The sequence below is a fragment of the Streptopelia decaocto genome, assembly GCF_964273445.1.
Source record: "Streptopelia decaocto genome assembly, chromosome: Z".
Taxonomy (NCBI): Eukaryota; Metazoa; Chordata; class Aves; order Columbiformes; family Columbidae; genus Streptopelia; species Streptopelia decaocto.
Window position 1 is genome coordinate 16,805,028 of NC_138657.1, and position 13,433 is coordinate 16,818,460.

The 13,433-nt window shown below is 42.5% G+C and overlaps 1 protein-coding gene across 2 annotated transcripts in view; it reads right to left on the reverse strand.

Moving 5' to 3' along the window:
- TJP2 (tight junction protein 2) overlaps positions 1 to 8,683 on the reverse strand; it is a 69,385-nt gene extending 60,702 nt beyond the window's left edge. The window contains exon 1 of one of the 2 annotated variants that reach the window (XM_082074245.1): positions 8,229 to 8,683. The gene's annotated coding sequence lies outside the window, so the exon portion shown is untranslated. Of the gene's footprint in view, positions 1 to 2,422; positions 2,462 to 8,228 lie in introns of those variants that run through there. The other variant, XM_082074246.1, reaches the window with a different exon arrangement.
- Positions 8,684 to 13,433: the final 4,750 nt, after the last annotated feature.

A 13,433-nucleotide genomic window follows, 5' to 3' on the forward strand; every position in this document is an offset into this window, starting at 1 on the left:
TTCACTGATTGTTTTTTAACACTTACCCTGGATGTTTCCACAGATTTGCATGTCTACCCTCAGGAAGCAGCTCCCTCTTGTTAAGGGGAGTAATACCTATAGCTGCTTCTAAAATAGTTACATATTTCTTGTACCGCATCCTGCCTCTCTCAAGAGTTCCACCACGCTAAGTTATCATCCAAACGCAGATGCTGCAACTGAAGTCATGCCTCTTCACCTATCTGAACTGCTGCTTTTCAAAACATGCTGCAAGTTCAAAGAATAAAACTAACGCTTTTTTCCCCCTCTCCCAGGCTTGAAGAGTTAGCAGGAGAGAGAAACCAAAGAAAAACTCCTACCAGATTCCCCTGAAACGTCATTGTTACATAATTCAATCTTTGAATAAGACACTAATAAAAATGATTGAAGAGACAATCACGATTCTAAGCCTGGCCGGATAATGCACACTCTCCAATTGACTAATCCTTTGCTAAATCTCTGCTGTCTATAATCTTTCAAGTACTAACGGAGCACTAGGTAACGTCTCTGTCAAATCCATCCAGGGACTAAAAGAGATCTGCACAGAAAACTTGAGACTGTTTCAGACATTGTGACAGACAAAAATAGCTCTTGCTTCAACTTTTCTGCTCAGCACCACAAAGCTCTGTACAACAAAACTGTTAGAAGGGATTTATCTGATCTGTTCAGAAGAGACATGGAGAAACATTTCCTTATGTGAACTGTATGGAATTAAGAAAGCTAACGATTCCCATTATGATACCTACTAGTCATTCAAATGTGCCTCACACTATGCCAGAAGTAATTTTCCATGTCAAAATTGTTCTTGCCATGAGGTAAGCAACCGTCTGTGCCAAAGACCTCCGGTACTACAAAGCTGGAGGCAGATGTACTTGTTGAATAACAGAGACATCTTTGAAATGCTGCAGCACTGTCAAACTGCAGTATTATAAGAGACATATTTGATTGCAAAAAGACTAACTAAGGAACTGTTGTTGCTACTTAGATACTAAGACTGTAAGATATGAATGTTTTTCATAATATTTATATAATATATATAGTTATATGTACTTCTGCAGTAACATAGATAAAAATGTAAAAAGAACAGACAGGACGGGATGATGGACGATTTCAACTCTCTCTGTAAAGTGCACATTTTAGTTATTCCTTAGTATTATCAGACATCTATATTTCTGATGGGTTGACTTTGTCTTGCACACTACTTATTTAGAAACTGCTAAGATGAAAACCACAAGTTTTCATTACTTATACTGTAAAATATTCCACTCTTAACAACACAATTTGTATAGCCATTGCCAGGTCCTATATTACTTACAATCCCATGTTACCCATATTTGGTGTTTAATATTCAGCTAAATGTTATGCTAACACATGCACACACTGAACTCTCTTAAGCTATTACTAAACAGTAATCCCACAGGACTGATCTTAGAAGATCAAAATAAAATTAAGCCTTTTTTTTTTTTTTAATTCAGGGAGTACCACTAATAACGACTGTCAGAGGGAAGAATTCAGTTTTCACCTACCTAGTTGCATGCTGATATGTAAGGAGTATGCAGCCTGAACATTTCTGATGTACTAAGAAAATAAATATATTAAAAGCACAGAAATTAAATTAAGTAAAGAATTACTTCTCCATGTCTTAACTACAACTTCAAACATCTGTATACAAAGTATTAAGAAGCTTAGGAATGCAAAGTACTACTAGAAGGCTCCAAGCACAGCTAACATCATTATGCCTGCAACGCATCCTGACTTCTGATAGCTTGGGCAGCACTGACTAGGAAAACACAAGATAAGCAGCAGGCAGTTTTTTTGACTATTCCAGTTTTTAAGAACCTTCTAACTGTAGTAGTCCATGACAATATTCAATTTTACTTAAATGTAGAAACATTTCAACAAAAATAAAATCTTCCCTCAAAATCAGTTTTGTTAGCAACATCTGTATTACCACATTTCTCCCATGAAGTTTTCGTACTTCTTTTTGTCATCTGCTTAACACTCTATTAATCCTGAATTTTTCCCTTATATATCTAAGAAACAGTTCTTACAAAAACTTCCCAAAAGTACTTTTCAAAGACATGCAAAGTCTATAAAACATTGAGTGCAGCTCTGGCCCATATTTTCTCTTTGGGCAAACCTAATTAATTCCCACCAGTATAGGTGCTCAACAGCTAGACTTGTACACAGAAAAGCCAAGTTCACACAACAAGCACAAGTTACTCCCAAGCACTGCTTTTGGCTAAATGTTTCATGAAGTCTCCTGATATCTAGAGGGAGTGAGTGACTCACAGTTTATCAACTTCCTTCAACTTTTTTCAAAAACAGAAATTCAAAGCTGTTAGTGCATTCATTGTTAGTGAAGGATGGCTTTTGCAGAGCAAACAAAAGGTCTAAAACATACCTTCACTCATTGTTTCCTGTTGGGGAGTTACCATCCACTCCCCTTCTTCTGGCCTTGTATTTTTTCAGGAAGAACAAACAGCAAGTTTTACTGCAAAGAACACAGTGCAATTTCCCTAACTGAGAAGAGAGAAGTGAAGAAACATAATCTGAGAACTAAGCTGTTAAGAAAAATATTTTTGTCAACTTTAGGACCTCATGTTCCTCAGCCATATCCAAAAAGATAACAGCAAGAAATCGCCTCAGAGCTTGGCTAAAAAGGTTCTTCACTTATTCATTATATTTGCATTCTCTGCTAACCTTCTGCCTGACAATCTCTCACACGAATGACTTATCAGTTTACAAAACGAAGAAAATCTAGCAACACATATTTCTATCAAGCTGATACGGTGCATTGTGGCGATGTACCAAAAGGCTTGGAGCACTTGTCACAGCCTCACCAAGCTGCTCTAAGTGTATAAGAGCTCTGCATGAAAACTGTCAGCTTTTCTTGAACTGTTACAAAGTCCATCACTCTTTTCTGTGCTTCCTTAGTTGAGACAGAGGGGGACAAAGAAAACAGTTTCAGTCTTAGGGCTGCGATTTCAACCTGGCTGAAATCCTACAAGTGACTTTCACAAAAGTGGTTCTGAATTTTGCTTATTTTCATTCATACTGTAAAAACTGTAGACTCAATTGCAGCGGATGGTTTGGAAAGTAAGACATATTTCAGTGAATGGGGAGAGAATGACAGAAGCTCTATTCTGCATTAAAAACAAAGCCAAAAACATTTGTGAGATCAAAGCAAAAGCTTCATTTTGCTCTAATCCTTGACAGATGAAAACAGAGTCATGTTCCCTTAATTAGAGGTAGAGCATACTTCATGTAAGAACTGATGACAGAAGCATGAGTACACCTTCAGTCACTTCAGACCCAACTATAAAGGAGACAACTATTGCCCAACACAACCACAAATCACTTTGGAAAGAGACAAAATTATTTTCTTTCTCATCTCTCAACAATAATCTCTGTAACACCTACAGATCAAAGAATTATGTCATGAAGGGAGCAGAGAAACGAAGGCCTCTTCCCACATGCTTTTCTCAAGTGACAAGAATAATTATGACAGACATTTGTTAAAATCCAGAACATAAGTGTTTTGTTTGGGCCATATAGCTAAGAAATAGCTTGAAAAAACAACCAATGCATATGTAAAGCTTGATCTGTTGAAACAGTCTTGAGGCAAAGGAGCATCAAGGACCAGACTAGGGATGTGGGGGCAGAAATGGTTTCATGGAAAGTGGAGGACCTGGAAACTTCTTTCAGACGGCTTCACGGAAAGCAGTTGGTTTTGGCCCCTCCTTAGAGATCGTCCCTTGTCTGAACAGTCCATATGTTCCTGGAGATTCTCAGAATCAGCTTATACAAAGTTGTGCTAAGGAGGCTAGAGACACCAGCGGCCAAATCTGCTGGCTATTAAGCAGAGCTGGATGATGAAGCAGATGTTAGAACAGAGAGAGCAGGCCAGGCTACTGACAGCCTTGCTGTTAGCAGTGACATGCAGAAGAGATTTTACGGGTTTTCTCCAATGTGTCTTAAAAATAAACCAAACAACAACAACAAAAGCAACAAACAAACAAAAAGCCAAAACCAAACAACAACACTAATGGGGCAAAACAAATAGCTTGAACAAATACGGGAAACCTTGGTTTAGATGAAGCCGAACACTGTCGAGTTCAGGCTCAGTTTGTCAGTACAATGCAGGCTGACGATAAAGAATTAGTTCAGGATGACAGAGTAAAGACAACAAAACACTTCTGTGGGAAGTATTACTGAGCCAACCTGAGGAAAAATCCAAAGTGGACCAAAATATCTGAACCCATGCCTAGCGTAATGAAAACATACCCACACCTAAGAAGGTATGTATATCACATGTATATCAGCCACACCTGAGGCAATCTGCATAACTTTATGAAATTAAAAAAAAAATCTCAAAAGCAGTTGTGGATTGCTGGTGCAAAACAGAAGCGAAGACAATAGCATGGAAATGGAGTAGGCATTGGAAAATATCAGAACAAAAGGGGATTTATATTTTCCCTTTCACACTCCTCATTTACCCTACTATTGCATCACACAGTATTTTTGGCTGTCATTTTCACATTACACATGTGAAGATACAGCACTAATGAGTTTCATTTTCTTCCTAGATTAGAAGCCATGGTCATCTGAGCTTCCAACACTCATACACAGTGACAATGCTGACCTAAATTCAGGAAAACTTGGGTAGCTCATGTTTCCTAAAAACAAAGCCTGCAGCTGATGAATACACACCAGGATAGAAGCTGTACAAGATATCAGACCAGAGCTGCTCCAGCTCACTCTGTTATTACTAAGCTTGGATCACAAACATCCCACATACATTCGCAATTGCACGGGTCATCTAACACTGGACAGAAATCCACAGTCTGCATACTCATTTGAAACAAAAACTACAATGTTCCCTATAAACATGCACTTTCAAAAAGCAATAATCCAATTTAAAAGAAAACAAAAAACAACCATAATAAAATAACTAAAAATAACCCAAACATTGATAGTTTAAGTTGTGAAGTGACCTGGACTGGTCTTTGCTGCTGCATAATTCCCATACTGCAGTCAGTACCTGTGTTAATTATGTAATATGTAAGTAAATAATAACCTCAGCCCTCTACTGTTAACTGTAGGCTTTGTTTGGTTAAAAAAAAATGCAGCAAGTTCTAAATCACTATTTATCTATTCAGAAAACAAAACAATCAAACAAACAAAACAAAAAACACCCCCCCCCCAAAAAAAAACCAAACCAAAAACAAAAAACCAAAAACAACACCACAAACAAAACAAAACACCAAAACCAAACAAACCAGCCAACTCCCAGCCCCCCCAAGCTTTCTGAAGTGCAACTAGGATAACCATAGCACTGTTAAAAGACCGCTAAAGGGCAACGGAGGGCTCCAAAGACCCTGGGGACCAGGCATAAGCACACTTTACAAGGGAGCAGACACAGGATCTAACACAGTGCTGCTCCTTCTGAGGAAGAGAACAGGTTCAGCTAATTGAGAAGAGCACCTCATGGTTGAACAGCTGTATTTTGACAAAAATCATCTAGGAGAGGAACCTGTGCAGAAATTAAGCCTGAGTACTTGGTCATGTGATTGACACCAAACCCTCAGCCGTGGCAGATGACATGCACTGGTGCGCATACGTCAGCGTGGCCATGCAAAGCCAGTCATACACACTTTGGCACTGCGGCCTTTGTAGGTAACTCGCCATTTGCAAGTATTCTTCACCACAGCAAGGTCCATAATGTTAGAAGATATGTCGAAAAATTATGGCCTATACTCTTATTGCCATAAGTGTTTCTTTTACAAACTGGTTGTGTAACTTTTGAGAAGTCTTCTGAAGCTCAAAGAAATTTGCTGCAATCTCGGATCTAGATTCACAGGCCTCGTGCAGCTGATGTCAAGGATCAACTGCCAGATTTAATAAATTATTTTTTCCCAGCAAGGAGTGTTTTCATACCCGTTTGAAAATAAAAAGGACTTGAAAATCTCTAACCTCAACAAACTGCAGGTGTTACACCATGCCAGTACTTTCTTTTCCCGGTTATTAGAATTACTTGCTCTAGGGTTACTACAAGAGGATGAAACTGATGCAGTCAAGGCATGACAAAAGTTGAACTGTCCTTGAGAATGTAAATACTGTTATTTCAGCAATTAAAAGAGAGCAGTCTTGTAACAAGAGATTTCCTTTACCCTACAAGGAAGTTCTGGAGACAGACAATATTGGTAACTGTCAAAACACACACACAAACGCTGTAATCTGAATTGGCTCTTAAGTTAAATGCAGCTTTGAAGTAGTCCTGGAATATTAGGCCATTCCCCAGCTGAGGATTACTATGATCAACTTTCTGATGCATCTAGGTTTTATAAAGGTACAACACATCCCATTTTGTGAACCATGTCACTGCCTAAACATTATTTTAATCAGATAAGAAAGATTTCCTGGTTGTCCTTAGAAGACACTGAACCAGGAAAAGGGGGATTAAGCAATCAAAAAAGTATCAGACACTTTATTACTTTGATGTTTCATTCTGAAGAGCTCTGTTGAGATTATAGTTCATGCAAAGTATTGGGATCATGCTAACCCCATTGCATAATTCCCAATACTCATCTTTAGTCTCACAAAAAGCCCAGTGTAGTGGCACTGACCACAGAAGTAGTTATTGTGGTACAGCCACTGCAGAACACAAAGGCAGACACGGTTTCTCCAATCCATAGTGACTTCCTTTTGCAAAGGGAAGAGCAGTCACTACCGCTACCTGAAATGTTTAGGGCATAACAAGATGTTTGCATATAACACGCTGGAAGCAATTATAACAGTAAACTCACCTAGAAGTCAAATACAGCAGACAGCTTCCTCAGACACCTGAAGAAAGCCCTCATAAGCGCTAGCTTATACGAAGTATAAATCTTACTGATCATGTCTAAATTGCAGAAACATGCTTACTACATGCAAAGCATTTCTTCTTTTCCTTTCTCTCAACCACAGCCGAATCACAGCCCTAAACCTTTAAAATAACACTCTGCTGAGCAGAAGAAAAGTTATTTTGTTTCAAACCATTCCACCTTGGTAATTACAGCCAAAGGTTAAAACAAAGCAGACTTTTGGTGGCCTCTGCTGGAACACAGCTATGGGGCTGACAGCTTTCAAATACTGTGCTATTTGTTGGATTCAACACCAGTTTATAAATGGAAGCTAGGGAACAGATCATTCAGACGTTGCAGCTGTTTTAAGAAAGTAACTATTAGAAAGCAACACTGAAGGTATGGAAGTTGTCAGGTAACCCATCTGAAAGATTAGTGTATGACTCTTAACACAAGTATGTTCAGACAGCATGTACTTTTTCATCCTGGGAAAATATGCAGAGGAAACAGGTTTCAAGTAGGGGGAAAGTATGGGCAGAACTGTCTAATAAAGCAAGTGCATGCCACTGGTAGATCAGCCTTGACACCACACGATGCAAATCTAATGGGCCTCGGCTCCAGCACGGCAAACAGGGCTGATGCCAAGACACTTTTAACAGGGCAATCAAGCATTTGGCTCCTGGAACTGCCTGTTCCTTTGTTTTACAGCTCCCCGTTAACTTGAAACTTCCCCTGACCCAGTTAGCCAAAGCCCAAGGCACGGCTGGAATTCACTTGGGATGTGCCAACATAAAGATTTCAGGAATTCTGTGTATAACAAAGGCAGTCCAAACCCCCGCTGTCGGGGGTGTGCTCCTGTCGGGGGAGCCGCCCTCCTAAAGGGGAAGAAAAAAAAAAAAGAGTAAACAAAAACCCTGATTCATCGGTGACATTCTCTCCCACTTCCCACGTAGTATCGCACTCTCCCGGAAAGTACTTAGCACGGAAAAAGTCACCGAGAGCCGCTTAATCCTGTTAGGGAAAAGCCGATCCCCGACCCGAGCCAGCCGTAGCGCGCCCCAGGTGCGCGGCGGCGGGAGCGGGGCCGGGCCGGGGGGTCCCCGCGGCGGGAGTGCAGCCCCTGCCCCGGCGCCCGCGGACAAAGGAGTCGAACTGCGCCCGAGGAAGGGCGGGGGGAGGCGGGGGAGAAAAACCCAAAGCACACAAAGGAGGGAGAAGTCGCGCAGCTCTTCCCGCAGCGCAGCCGCCGGGGCGGAGGTGGCGGCGGCGCCAGACGGGGGGCAGCGGAGCGCCGCACCTGCCCGAGGAGAGGGGAGCGGCGCGGAGCTGGGGGCAGCCCAACCCGCGCCCCGCGGGGGTACTCGCCTGCTCGCGGAGGTAGCCCCGGTGTGGCGGCGGCCGGCGGCGGGAGCAGCGGTGGCGGGAGCAGAGGTCCCGGGAGGCGGCCCAGCGGCGGGGCTGCGCGCCCAGCCCTGCTCTCAGCCCTGCCCGCCGCCCCGGAGCGGCTGCGACGGCGCTGCCGACTCCGAGCGTGAAGCCGAGTCCGGGTGTGCTGCGGCCGCTCCCGGCGAGTCGGGCGATTTCCTGTCGGGACGGGGGCGGCGCGGCCGTGCCGGGGCGGGCTCCCGCCGCAGGTGCCGGCCTCGCCCCCAGGTGGGGAGGCGGTGGCGGGGAGGACCGGGAAGGAAGGGGAGGAGGGACGACGGCGGCCGGACGGGGCGGGCGGCGCGTTGCGCGCCCCCTCTGCAGGCGCGGGTCCACCTGCCTTCCCGCCGCCTCCCACGCCCCCGCTTGAGGGGCGACTTCGCCCTGCTCCCCTCCGGGCCCCCCTCCACACACACGCGGCGGCGGGCGGGGGAACAGGAAATACCGGTTGCAGCCCGGTGCTCCGCGCCGCTGAGTCACCGCGGCGGGGCCACCCCGGTCGCCTCGCCCCCCCCCCGGCTTCTCTCAGCCCGTCCCTTCTCCCGAGAGGGGGTCCCGCCTCTGCCCGAGCTGCCGGTTGTGGAGGGCCGGGCGAGGCTGGCGGGACCCTCTCGCTCCTCCTCGAGCTGCTGCAGGGGTGCGCTGTCACCCAGCCCTGCGTTTGTGCGTTTCTTCTGATTACATCAACGTTTTGCTAAGAACTCGGGATCACTGCCCATCTAAACTTTTCTAACTGCAAGAACTCTGAAAAAGCTTTTAAACCACGGTGCAGTGTTTACACATGCTTCTGAATCTGCTTTTTCCTGCCTCTTATCACAGAAGAGCTGTGGCGAACTTCCCCTGCTTTACTGGTGTGGTCACATCATCACTCACAGCTGAAACATCCAAGATTAGCAGAAGGCAGAGCAGCCTCATTTCCAGGCCAGAACACAGCGTCACTCTGCAAGTGCTACCAGTGCTGTTCCTGAAACCTTAACTTACCGAAAGGGAACTGCACTTCAGGCTGGCATTCCACAGGTATCAGCTTTCCGGCATTGCTCACGTCCCACAGCCGAAATGGGAAAAGCAAGGCCGAACAGCCTTGACAGGATTCTTAGGAGTCTTATTTCTTCCGCGCTGTAAAGCACTGAATGTCACCAGGAATTTGTTATCTGCTCTCGTGGGCAGTTAAACCCAATGCAAACCCTTCTAAAATTCAGCTGTATATTCCCCTACTATCAGGTCTGTGAAACAAAAACTACTTTTAAGTTCTCTTGTTTGTTCTTAGTTGCTGGTGACAAAGGGCAGATGATTTTCCAACAGATGCTAAGTATTCCAGACTCACACACCTAATTCAGACTGGTTTCTTCCTTGTTAGGTGCAGATTACGTTTGTGCAGAATGGCTCATACAGAAATTAAGATAAAGAAGGCAAACAGTTTTCTTCGTGAAGGTGCTGGACTTTGGAAGGAGCCACCGAAAGAGCGTATTTTATTGACAGCAAATACGAAACTGCATTCAGACGTTGCATTGAAAAAAACCTGCTTGTAGCTACAGTTAATAATTAACATGCATGTGCATACAATAGTCTTCAAGTGACTGTTGCAGTCTAAAATCCCCAAACAGCAAAACTCAGGAAAAAAACTGGACTGATTGAGTAACATTTCTGTCAGCTATAGACAGGTTCAGCAATTGGTATGTAATACAGTATTGCCTTCAAGCAGAAATCAAGGCATGAGTAGTAGCAATTTAGTTTGACTTGCAGGTACATGTCAGATTATTTGGTTTTCACTATGCTGAGTGTCCATTTCCTTTATGAATGATTAAAAACTTGAGCTGTTAGGTCTCTTTCTGAAGGTACTGTTGTCAGTGGCCTTACAATGATGCTTGGTTAATGGTTCTACAATGCTGAGAAGTAATACTATTGTCGTATCTGATATATTCCTATTTTTTTTAGTAGAACGGTAGAGAACATCGATGGCTAGCAGAAGAGCCTACAACTGGAAACCAACAATGCTTCCAAAATTACTCATTGTAATACTGATAACTTACCATAATTACCACGACAAACAATTTTAAAAACAATTCAGCAAATTGGGGATGGCAGCAACATTATACTGCTTGTGTTAAACATCTACTGTTTCCTTATCTAAACTTGTCTTTCCTTAACCTAACTAAAAAAAAAAAGACTTGTAATTAATTGTTTAAAAATCTTTATCTGTTCATAGCTCTGTTTATTCTGCCCCCAGTGAAACAGCCTCCGCTGGCTTTCTCCTTTGGTAGAGGTCATTAATCTTGTCTTTGTTCTATGACTGCCAACAGTAAAATTTACATTGAAGACATTTTGGGACAGAGGGAGATGTAACTCCAAACAACTTTTTCTTAAAGAGGAGTTGTTGTTTTTGTTTTTGTTTTTTTTAATGCTCAATAGCAAAATGGACTGTGACATGGAACGTGTTTGATTGGTTTCAATTTTAAGCAATGGTGTGTAGTAAATGTGAAATACCACCCCCTAAGGGGCTGCAGCATGCTGCAGCTTGCCCCTGGTCCTTCCTTGCCCTGGCAGTGACATCAGCCCTTGGGCACAGTTAATCTCTTCCTGATGGCCTTTGCCTCTGCCCCTCCCATGCTTCCTCTTCTATTCCGAATGTTCTTCCAGGTATTTTGGCAAGCCTCCACCTTCCTTCCCAGGACTCCCACACATTCCAGAGCTGGTTAGCACAATCACAGAGTTCAACCATTAACCAGGAGCTGAAAGTAATCAAACATGAACCTCCCTGCACATCCCGCTTATTCAGCTACCAGCTCTTCAGGACAGGTCTTTATCGCATTTATTGAAGCTGCCAAAAGACTGCGAATTTTAAAGAACAAAGATGACTTTTTCACATGGAACAGTCTTGCAGGGAAAAGGTAACGTTTCGTAAGAATTATCCCAAGGGGAAAGGAAAATGAACCAACCAACACCATAGAAACACTTAGGCACGTAACTTCTGTCAGAGACGTATGTAGTACTTTGTGATCAATAGAGACTGTGAGCAGTTGTGTGACTACATGAATCAAGACTTCTAAAGAACTCACTGGCACACAGAACACAGTGAATTTGAGCAAGGCTAGAAATGCTGGGACTTTCAAACAGCAGACCAGAAGCAGAAAAATACAGTCACCACTTCCAGAAAGAGCAATTAGCTATTGGTGAAAACTGATACACCCCAAAAGACCCAACATTGCCCAAGTTCTCTGCTGAGTCTGAGCATCCAGTACAGCTACTAATGCCAATACTTGTCTTTCAAAAGTATTCTGTGCATTTTCCTTCACTAGAGGTGGAGCAACTGTTGTATGGGGAAAACACTGCCAGAAACACGCTGGTGGTTATCAATACTGACTGCGCACAGTCTCCATCAGAGGATTTTCCTTCAGCTGTTTCATTTGGGAGGAGAGAAACAAACTAGTGACGTGGTGTCACGTAACCAGGGAGCAATCTGCTTATTCAAGTAAGTTACGGAAGTGAAAAACAGTACAGAGGAGTTATTTGTCTTGGGGCAATATGCAAAGTCTGACCTTAGGATCGGGGCTTGTCCTGTGCCTCCACTGTACGAGCGCGATGGCTGCCAGAGTCCTTGCCCTGACTTACAATTTCATGCAAATATTAGGGCAAAAACGAGTCGCATCTTATGATTTCATTTTGTACACCACAATAAAACTCATTCTAACTTGTTGATTATGCTTATCTTCACCAGTTAGATTAAATCCATTTGTTATTCAGCTACCTAAACACAGGAAGTTGCATAAATAGCAGAACCAAGGCATGTCAAATGTGGAAGTTAAAGTGCTCTTATAAAATCCACCTGAACTGGCCAAATTTTGAAGAGTTTCTCCAGTAAGCATTTTAAGAAACATAAAAAATTCAAAACAGTGTGTATGTCCGCAGTCTTTAGCTTTGTCATCATAGCCGGAAATCACACCTTTACATAATCAATTAAGAATTCTGCATGCAACTTGATCTTGGCATAGACATTTGCATGAGAGGTAAGGGAATACGGAATGAACCTCCAAATATGAATCAGATGCATGTCAGTGAATATGTTGCATGCAAATTACTTAAGAAAATAAATTTCAGAAAAATCAATCAGAAAAATAATTACACAAGCTATACATGATCAGGCAAAGGCACAACCAGGAGGAAGTATCTTTGATTCAAACATCAGGTCATAACATATATACAATAGGTTCATCTAGCTATTTGAAATACTAGGAGGTAGAACTAACTACTACCATTTTCCATATGCTATAAATTATTTTCACTGTTCTAAATAGTAAAAAGATGTTCTGTTTTTAGCTCTTCTTTGCTAAAAAAAACCCCAACATATTTTGCTTTGGTATTCATATGAGTTGGTAGTCGTTATATTCACCTCATCTCGTAGAGCTGAAGTAGGTAACTGTAGCTAAAGGTAACTGTTTTTATTTTGATTTAAAAACATGCAAACAGTATGCACAATTAACCAAGAGCTACTTCCAGTGAAATGTTACTTTCTATTTATATGGTGGGAAATAGTGGGTAACAACACCTATACTTTAAATGCAAATACTGGACAACAATACTATATAGCTATTGCTTTTCAATGACACAATGAATCACATCTGTAGTAATTCTAGCTAGCCAGAGGATCATGCCAAACTAACCACAAGCATCAGAAGAGCCAAGAAGAAAAATAGTTTGCACTGAACATCTTTACATACATTGATAAAAAATTATGAGAGTATGGTGTAACTGTTTCCTTAAGAATCAGTCAACAACTTTGTGCTTCCATTTTACAGGCAATTAAAAACCACCAGTGGTAATAATACAACCATGCATGTGTTGAAGTGTTCTTCTTCCAGTCCATGATTTCTTTTAGAGTTTTTTTGGTTTAAGATGCGGAGTATGTAATTTATTTCACTGTCATTTTTTAACAGCCTGAAAAAGACAGCTTCATCAGCATAAGTACCATACTCAATTCTAAGAAGAAAAAAGGTGGAAGTTTCTGCATCTGCGCGGTACTAGGGGGAGCGGTGTTGTATCACTGTGAAAAAAGATAGCCTGTCCCCCGCTTACTCAGAAATGCAGTGAAACAAATAGTACTAATTTTTGCTACCATGAGAGGATCTTAATCTGCTCAACTAAGTCGAA